Source organism: Orbicella faveolata, unplaced genomic scaffold (assembly GCF_042242905.1).
Source record: "Orbicella faveolata isolate gen_17 unplaced genomic scaffold, um_ofav_v1 contig_35, whole genome shotgun sequence".
Lineage (NCBI taxonomy): Eukaryota > Metazoa > Cnidaria > Anthozoa > Scleractinia > Merulinidae > Orbicella > Orbicella faveolata.
In genome coordinates, this window is record NW_028301564.1 from 22,607,501 (window position 1) to 22,615,811 (window position 8,311).

The 8,311-nt window shown below is 39.0% G+C and overlaps 6 non-coding genes across 6 annotated transcripts; 3 read left to right on the forward strand and 3 right to left on the reverse strand.

Moving 5' to 3' along the window:
- Positions 1 to 628: 628 nt before the first annotated feature.
- Positions 629 to 701, reverse strand: Trnav-cac (transfer RNA valine (anticodon CAC)). The gene has a single exon. It is a non-coding gene; the product is annotated as a tRNA-Val (tRNA).
- Positions 702 to 4,539: 3,838 nt separating this feature from the next.
- Positions 4,540 to 4,613, reverse strand: Trnan-guu (transfer RNA asparagine (anticodon GUU)). The gene has a single exon. It is a non-coding gene; the product is annotated as a tRNA-Asn (tRNA).
- Positions 4,614 to 4,861: 248 nt separating this feature from the next.
- Positions 4,862 to 4,933, reverse strand: Trnad-guc (transfer RNA aspartic acid (anticodon GUC)). Its single transcript has one exon. It is a non-coding gene; the product is annotated as a tRNA-Asp (tRNA).
- Positions 4,934 to 5,870: 937 nt separating this feature from the next.
- Positions 5,871 to 5,944, forward strand: Trnat-agu (transfer RNA threonine (anticodon AGU)). The gene has a single exon. It is a non-coding gene; the product is annotated as a tRNA-Thr (tRNA).
- Positions 5,945 to 6,917: 973 nt separating this feature from the next.
- Positions 6,918 to 6,990, forward strand: Trnav-aac (transfer RNA valine (anticodon AAC)). Its single transcript has one exon. It is a non-coding gene; the product is annotated as a tRNA-Val (tRNA).
- A 535-nt stretch (positions 6,991 to 7,525) lies between these two features.
- Trnad-guc (transfer RNA aspartic acid (anticodon GUC)) lies at positions 7,526 to 7,597 on the forward strand. The gene has a single exon. It is a non-coding gene; the product is annotated as a tRNA-Asp (tRNA).
- Positions 7,598 to 8,311: the final 714 nt, after the last annotated feature.

Below are 8,311 nucleotides of genomic sequence, written 5' to 3' on the forward strand. Positions count from 1 at the left end.
GTCCGTCTAACACGCGGAAGGTCGCCGGTTCAAGCCCGGCCGGAAATATAAGTTCTTGCTGTTTTTTTTCCTTTTTTACCCCTGCTCTTTGGTTCTAGGTGTCACTTGACTAGAGATGAGCGATAAGTAACCTTATGGATCCAGGTCTCTATGGGCTGAGGTCCGCCTTATGTTTGAGGAGGTAAATTCCTTCTCATTTGTAAAAATATACGTTTACCAGTAAACAAAATATACAGTCGTCATAAGTTATGACAACTGTACTAAAACAATTTATTTTTACCTTATAGATATTCTGGGAATAGATGGTAAACTTTTCATGAAAAATCAGAAAATCTAATTCTTATATCCTGATTGGAACACAGAAATCATAACCACTCTCCTTCCAACACTGTTATGACCTCTATGCCACGCCATCAACTTGGACTATAAACTTTTAAATGTAGAGACAAGAAAAGCCTCCAAGCAGTTTGCTAATATCTTTCAATACGTTGGAGGGTTAGACGTCTTCAATTTCACAGAAAATGTATCATTTGAAAACAGTGGCGTGCCACAACCAGGAAAAATAAAACATCGTAGTTGTGAGAAAATAAAGAAGTTGGTCAAAAGAGGGGAAAAAATATAGGAAGCCTGTTTCCGGCCGGGCTTGAACCGGCGACCTTCCGCGTGTGAGGCGGACGTGATAACCACTACACTACGGAAACCAGGTCGTACAATACCTTCACCCTATTCAGACCGGGATATATTTGACCTTCCGCAGCCGAGGTTGGGCCAAGTCTGACCCAGGTAAGAACCTTAAGAATATTCCAGCAATGATAATGTGGCTTAGAGAGTATAAAGTAAGCCTAAAATTGTTTCCTTTCAGGAAAGCAAAAGAACACACTTATGTCATATCACGTGATAATTACGTCAGAATATCCGATCAGCCGCCATTTTAGTTGCACTGTCTTGACTATTTTCTTATTTTAAAAACGTCAGAAAGCTTCCAAAAACGACTTAAAACTAATTAACCAAGTTTAAGAAAAACATGAATAAGGACAAGTGAAAAGACCTGTTTTAGCTTTGACGGTTTGTAGTCCAGTTTCAGAACACGTAATGACACTCTTGAGAATTCTTACTTTTGAAGTTTTAAATAGCAACGTATATATATAGATATAAAAATTAATAATTGGATAAAAGAACAATTCTCTAGAGAATATCACATGAAGTGTGATGGGAAAGCGAACCACCCAAACCAAAAACGTATATTCATTTCCAGACTCAATTTGGAAAAATGCAGTTGTTAGAGAAACATCAAACTTCAAGTACAGTACCGTTTGACACCAACTTGTTTCCATTCCATGGCTGCTTTAACTTACATATAATCAAAGAGGTTATAAACGTTTAAAGTTCAGCCGGCGCGATCACTTTGCTTCCTCTACAGATCGAATAAAGCTAAGAATAGTTTACTTTCTCTGTTCTTAAAAACGGTGCACCGTATTATTGCAAAAGTCGTCATGCTATAACTTTCTTTTTATTACATTATTTGTATGGTGAGAGTGGAGAAGAGAGGAATAAAGCTTATTTTGCAGGCGTTAGTTTCGCTTAAGCTAGGAATAGGTAGAAAACAGGAGAATGCGGTGCAAATTTATTGTTTTAAAGAAATGGTTAAGAGAAAGATTGATGGTAAGTCTTGAAACGGGAAACATTCATTATAACATAGTGTGCGCGCCTCCATCTAATTCCTATTGAGACATTATGGTTAAAATCTCTTTTTACAATAACTGCAGAAATTCTCGCGCGCTCATTGGCTAATTTTCATTCTCAATAAGCGGACAGACAAAATGAATTTACAATTTATGCGGTGCGTCAACGAGCGAGGGCGGGACAATTTGGCAATTTGTTATTGTAAAAAACAAATTGACTTCAATTTGTTAAATTTACGTACGGCCGTGCGTAAATAACATAACGTGTGCAGTTTCATTTCAGCTGCAAAATTTCGTCGAGTTTGGCTGCGAGTTCCTTTTGCTAACGTTTTGGCTATGTGAACATCATTCTGAACAATACAAATCCTTCTTCGAGCCTTTGACTTTTGTCACGCTAAGATGTTTCCTAAAACTTGACTTTTTTTTGTCTACATTTTCATTGTGTATTTTGACTTTGTTTGCCTACACTTTCATTCATTCGAAGAAGCGAATTTTTCATTGACAATTTTAGGAACCAGATGACGCGTTTTTCTTCAACTGTTGCTCAACTGATTGTGGCGTGTTTTTAGCCAGGGAATAGGATCGGATCCTTTGTTTTCCTTCACCGTGCAGTATGATATTCCCGCACTACGTGAATTTTCTTCGAAGAAAGGCCTTAAAATTCCACACCAAAACATCAGAGGTCTGTTAACAAATAAACATACCATCTGTCAAATCTTGGATGGTTTTAAGGATCTACACGTTTTCTCGCTAAGTGAAACTCATCTCTCTGCTGACAATGAGGTTGAAGCACAAATTGAGGGATACACGCTTATTGGAAAGTCTAGGAGTTCAGGTAAAGGTGGAGGCGTTGGAGTTTATATCTCCACGTCTGTGTCCTTCCACAGACGAATGGATCTGGAAGATGAGGACATAGAATGCATCCGGATTGAGATTTTATTTCCAAAAACCAAAAGTTTTCTTATTGGAATTGTTTACCGTCCTCCAGATTCTTCAAAACATCTTAGTGCAGATTTCAATTGCAAATTTGAATCAATGCTTTTGACAGTGTCATCAGAAGACAAAGAATGTATTCTTACTGGTGATATAAACTGCAACTACCTGGTGCCATCGGACCACAAAGAAATTAAACCGATCTTAGCCTCTTTTGGACTGAAACAGCTTATTTGAACCCCCACGAGAATTACGCGCGAATCTAAGACCTTGATTGATATCATTTGCAGTAATGAAACCGAGAAAATAAATTCTGTGAAAGTAATCTTGGCTGGCTTGAGCGATCATGGATTGATCTGCTGTTCTCGCAAAGCAAACAATGTGAACAATCATCCCAGAATCATCACCTGTCGAAGTTTTGCAAATTACGATCCGAAGTTATTTTGCAAAGAACTTGAATCTGTGAACTTTAAGCAAGTCTTTGCATCGTCATGCGTCAACGCTTCTTGGAGTATCTTAAAGGACATTTTACAGCAATGTATCGATTAACATACGCCGCTCCTTGAAAAGAAGGTCAAAGGGCGACTCTGTCCATGGTTAACTCAAGAGGTCAAACGGGAAATGAACCTGAGGAATGGTTTACTCAGGAAAGCTCGCAGGACCAACTGTGAACATGACTGGTCTACATACAAATGTCAGCGTAACAGAGTGACAGGCCTTATTAAAAGATGTAAGGGTAAATATCATCAAGATATTCTCAGAGACAGTGCCGACTCTCCTGATGAATTTTGGTCTGCCATTAAAAAGCTGTACCCAACGAAGTTACCCTCAGAGCAAGGATCAGCTTTTCAGATAAACGGAACGAAGACAACTGATAAGACATCCATTGCTGAGAGTTTCTGCGACTACTTTACTAATGTTGCCGTCAAACTGAAAAAGAAGTCGTTTCTGCTTCGAGACCTTGTTTGGAGCAACCCTAGCGGAATGAGACTCCCACAAGTAAAAGAGAAATTCCTTTTTAGAGCTGTGAAAGAAGAAGAGATTCTCACCAAGCTGAAAAATCTTAAACGGAAGAAAGCGACTGGTTTAGATAGTCTCCCTCCTGGATTACTTAAAGATGCAGCAGGAGTCATCGCAAAGCCTTTTTAACATTTATAATTAACTCATCCCTCGAAACTGGAGTAGTCCCTACGGAATGGAAAATGGCCAAGGTGATTCCCATCTTTAAGTCTGGTTCCATGGCAGAAATTGATAACTATAGACCAATATCAATACTCCCTACTCTGTCGAAGATTTTAGAGATAATGGTGCACAAACAATTTATGAAACATCTCGAATTCAACGCTTTTCTCTCTGAACATCAGTTTGGTTTTCGCCCCAATCGCTGAACTCCGCCTATACACAATTGACAATTTTTTAAAGAAAAAGGCTTGTTTATTTGTTTTTGATTGTCTGAAAGGCAATGTTTGTACCCACGATTTTAATACGAAGAACAGCGGGACCACCATTGCTCTGCGAAAGTGAAACTTGACTTTGCTCGAAAAAGGTTTAACTTTTTAGGCGCTCAGCTCAGAGAATAAAACTACATATAAGAGCCTTGGATCTTATTCCTTGCCTTATTCCCTGCCATCGCTGTGAAAAATCTGCAGGAGAATCTCGCAACTCTCGCCATTTGATCACGCAACGTGACAACATCCACGCGAGAACCCCCGACATGAACGTGGATCTGCGTTAACTGATCATCGACCAACCCTAAATTGCATCATCGATCTGATCCACTACTTCAACTTGCTTACGCAGTCACGGATTAAAAAGGAAAGTGGATATATAACTTCTAGTTCTACTGATGATAAAATTGGAAAAAGATCCCTACCGCATCGTTCTATTCTATTAGGAAAAAAAAAAACATGACAGGTGATTGAATCGTCCCCAGGAGGGCTTGAACCACCAACCTTTCGGTTAACAGCCGAACGCGCTAACCGATTGCGCCATGGAGACCTCTATGAGATCGATGGGAATTAGTAAAAGAATCAGTGAATTATCCTCCTCTGCTATAAAAACAACAACTTAACTGAAGAAGTTTGTTTTTGATTTGATTTGTTTTTCGTTGTTATTGTTTTGTTGTATTTTAATCAGTATAACGGCATTACTTTTATTGATTTTTAACAAAAATTGAGCAACCGACTACAAAAATCTAACAACAAAAAAAAGCGAGAAACTAGTTCAAGTCAAAAATATATTTAATCCTCCCCGGCGGGGAATCGAACCCCGGTCTCCCGCGTGACAGGCGGGGATACTCACCACTATACTACCGAGGATTTGGCGTAAAACATTGTGAACAAGATGCCTGTTTAAACCCAGAATGTTTCGAAATAAATGGAGGTTTGCTGGTTTGAAACTAACTTTGCTCTTAAGAGTTCCTTTCTTATTAAGAAAAAAGTTACAGTACATAAAGGATGGGAGCGAGAGAAAGAGTCATGGAGCTTTAATTATATTAGTGTGTTAATGGAGAAATGGGTTATGACCTTACTTTTTGTATCCCAGGCCAATCAATATTTCACTGAGTGACCCATCCTACCCAAGAAGTTATTACACAGTCCGTGACGAAAAGCTTTGTAGAAGGTAAAGGCTAAAATGCCATGAAACTAACATGCGTAAGACAGGTGATTGGCTGTTTAAACTATCGCAAAAAGAGGGTCGAGAAAAGTCTTCAAACGGGAAATTTTTTTGATAAAAGAAGGATATATATATTTTTAGAAAAAAATTATTTTTGGATATTTTGGACGTTGTAGTCAATCCTTGTAGTTTAATTCATAACGGATAATACCTAGGTCGGCTTCATTAGTTTGGCTCCTAGGGGTTTTTGATCCAATAAACGGGCAAGCATGCACCTTTCCAGACAGGTTCTGGGATTGGCTAAAAAAACAATAGAAGGCATAATGGCACAATAGCCATGTCACCGAAAACAATAGCAGCTGCGGGATAAGAGAACGAATCAAAATACAGGTCTGGAAGAGGTGCTGGACTACTGCAATAAACAGCCTCTTTTCCTGAATCAAATTGGGAGCAGGAGGTCCTATTATTAGAAGTGTCCTACGAGCTTTTCTCGAATAAATAAAATACTCACATGGAGAAGTGTATACGAATTATTAACTCTGGGAGGTGCTATTTGAAAAATCATCTTGTAATCTCCTATTATACTAAGGTATAACACATTATTATTGCCTTAGTATATTGTCTTGTTTACTCAAGGAGGGCGCCGTAGCTCAGTTGGTTAGAGCGCCCGTCTAGTAAACAGGAGGTCATGGGTTCAAATCCCATCGGTGCCTTAAATTAATCCTTCTTTTCAACTATGATATCTTGTTTTAGTTGCCAATTTTACCAACAGTTTTCATACTCTTAATGTGAGAGGTTTATAATGGCCCATTCTTTTTCTGAGACAAGAGTTCAAGCAATCATGGTAGTTGTATCCATTAAAACAAATATCCAGTCAAAGATTATGAATACGACTACCATGATTCCCTGCAAGCATGTCTCAGAAGGAATTAGTACTTCACAAATTTCGTTTTTGTTTGAACTGTAACAGTACAAAAATGCCGATTAAAGGGGGCATTCTAACGACGTTCCGCCAAATCTCTACATTCCGGCTGCGCATTCACACTGCCATGGCCCATCCGTAGCTTCAAGAGTACGAGGATGATACTCCGCTCCTGCCAAACTAGAAAATGGTTTCTCGTTCTCTTCTCTTTTTTTCCTTTCCTTTTTCATTTTTTTTCTTATTCTTTAGTTCGTTATAATTGTCCCGCTTTTGATGACCTGCTTATGTTATCTTCCCGTTTTCCAAGTAGTATTTTCTGCCGGTGATATCGTCTGACGGCTATCAGAAAAACGTTCAGAGGCATATTGCCCAAAATTTAAATACCGTAAATCCACCAATTAGCGCCTCCCTCAAATAAGCGCCGCCTTCGAATAATTGGCTCCCCTTCTATCGGCCAAAATTGAAAATAAGCACCCGCCTCCCCTCCCTCTGTTTTATGGAAGACTATTGAGACAACAGAGAATGTATAATTTTTGCCGTACCCAATCACAAGCAAGTGATTATCAACTCATTCAATCACTGCGAATTGACGGATTGTCGTAACGGATAGTAATGAAGATCTACTGATTCATTCCTTAAAGCTCAACACACCTTGTGCAGCAGGTCTATAGATCGACCAAAGGTGTTATATCACGTAGTTCTTCAAGAGAGGCAGGATCCGAATGAGGCTCGAATGCTTCCAAAATGAAAACGATGTGTCAGTGGTTTCCGTAGTGTAGTGGTTATCACTTCCGCCTAACACGCGGAAGGTCGCCGGTTCCAGCCCGGCCGGAAACAGGCTTGTCATATTTTTTATCTCTTTATTTCACTAACTTCTCTATTTTCTTACAACCACGCTTGTACGCTTTTGTATTCAACGAATGCTTTTTCTACCAAATTGAAGACGACTAACCCTCAATTAACGTTTCTGGTTGCAAGACTTTTCTCACTCCTTTTCCGATAACTGATTGAGAACCCATTACCCGTTTTATGCAGGCTCTTTTTTATGGCAGTTTACCTCTACCTTCGACAAGACTATTCGTCACGGACTGTGTAATAACTTCTTGGGGAGCATGGGTGACTGAGTGAAAATACTAATTCGCCTGGAATACGGGATATAAGACCATAGCCCATCTCTCCATTAACACACTGATTAAAGCTATATGACACTTTCTCTCCCTTCAATCTTTTATGTAGTGTTACCTCTTTTTTTCCTTCACAGATAATGAACTCTTTAGAGCAGAGTTTGTTTTAAAACTAGAAAAACCCCAATTTTTTCGAAACAGTGGTTCGAAATTGAACAGGGCATCTTGTCCAATGCTGTCATCCCAAATCCTCGGTAGTATAGTGGTGAGTATCCCCGCCTGTCACGCGGGAGACCGGGGTTCGATTCCCCGCCGGGGAGGATTGAATATATTTTTGATTAGAAATAATTTCTCCGTGTCTTTATATTTCTTTTTATCATTATTTTTGAGATACTTGTTCAATTAATATATAAAATTTTCTCATCCTGATTAACAGATCAAATCAAACAGGAACTTTCACATAGGGTTACCGTCACTGGGCCTTTCCCTCTTGGACATAATTGTCCAAGAAAAATGGCTATGCCTGCACTTCTTCAGTTGAATTATTCTTGTTATAGCAGAGGAAGAAATAATTCAATGATTCTATTTCTAACTGAATTCACAGTGATCTCAAAAATGTCTCCGTAGCGCAATCAATTATCGCGCTCGGCTGTTAACCGAAAGGTTGTTGGTTCAAGCTCACCCGGGGACGCACAGTTTTGCTTTATAATCTTTTTTCCGAAATCAATGTAAATTAAACGTTTCCAATTTCTAGGCACTATATTTATCATTGAGTTCTTAACCATTTCTTAACCCCACCACTTGAACAATACTTCATTAGTCAGTGTTGAGACTAGTTTTGACCTACAATCTTGGTCAGAAGCATCAATGATGAAGCAATGATGTACTGGCGCCAAACCAGAGATGCGCCATTTTTTCCATCATTAAAATTGGGGGACGGGTGGTCTTAAACTTTCATTTAAACTGTCTAAGATAATCTTGAACAGAATAAAATAAGAAATAAAATCCCCCCACTGAAACAATGATGGACTCCA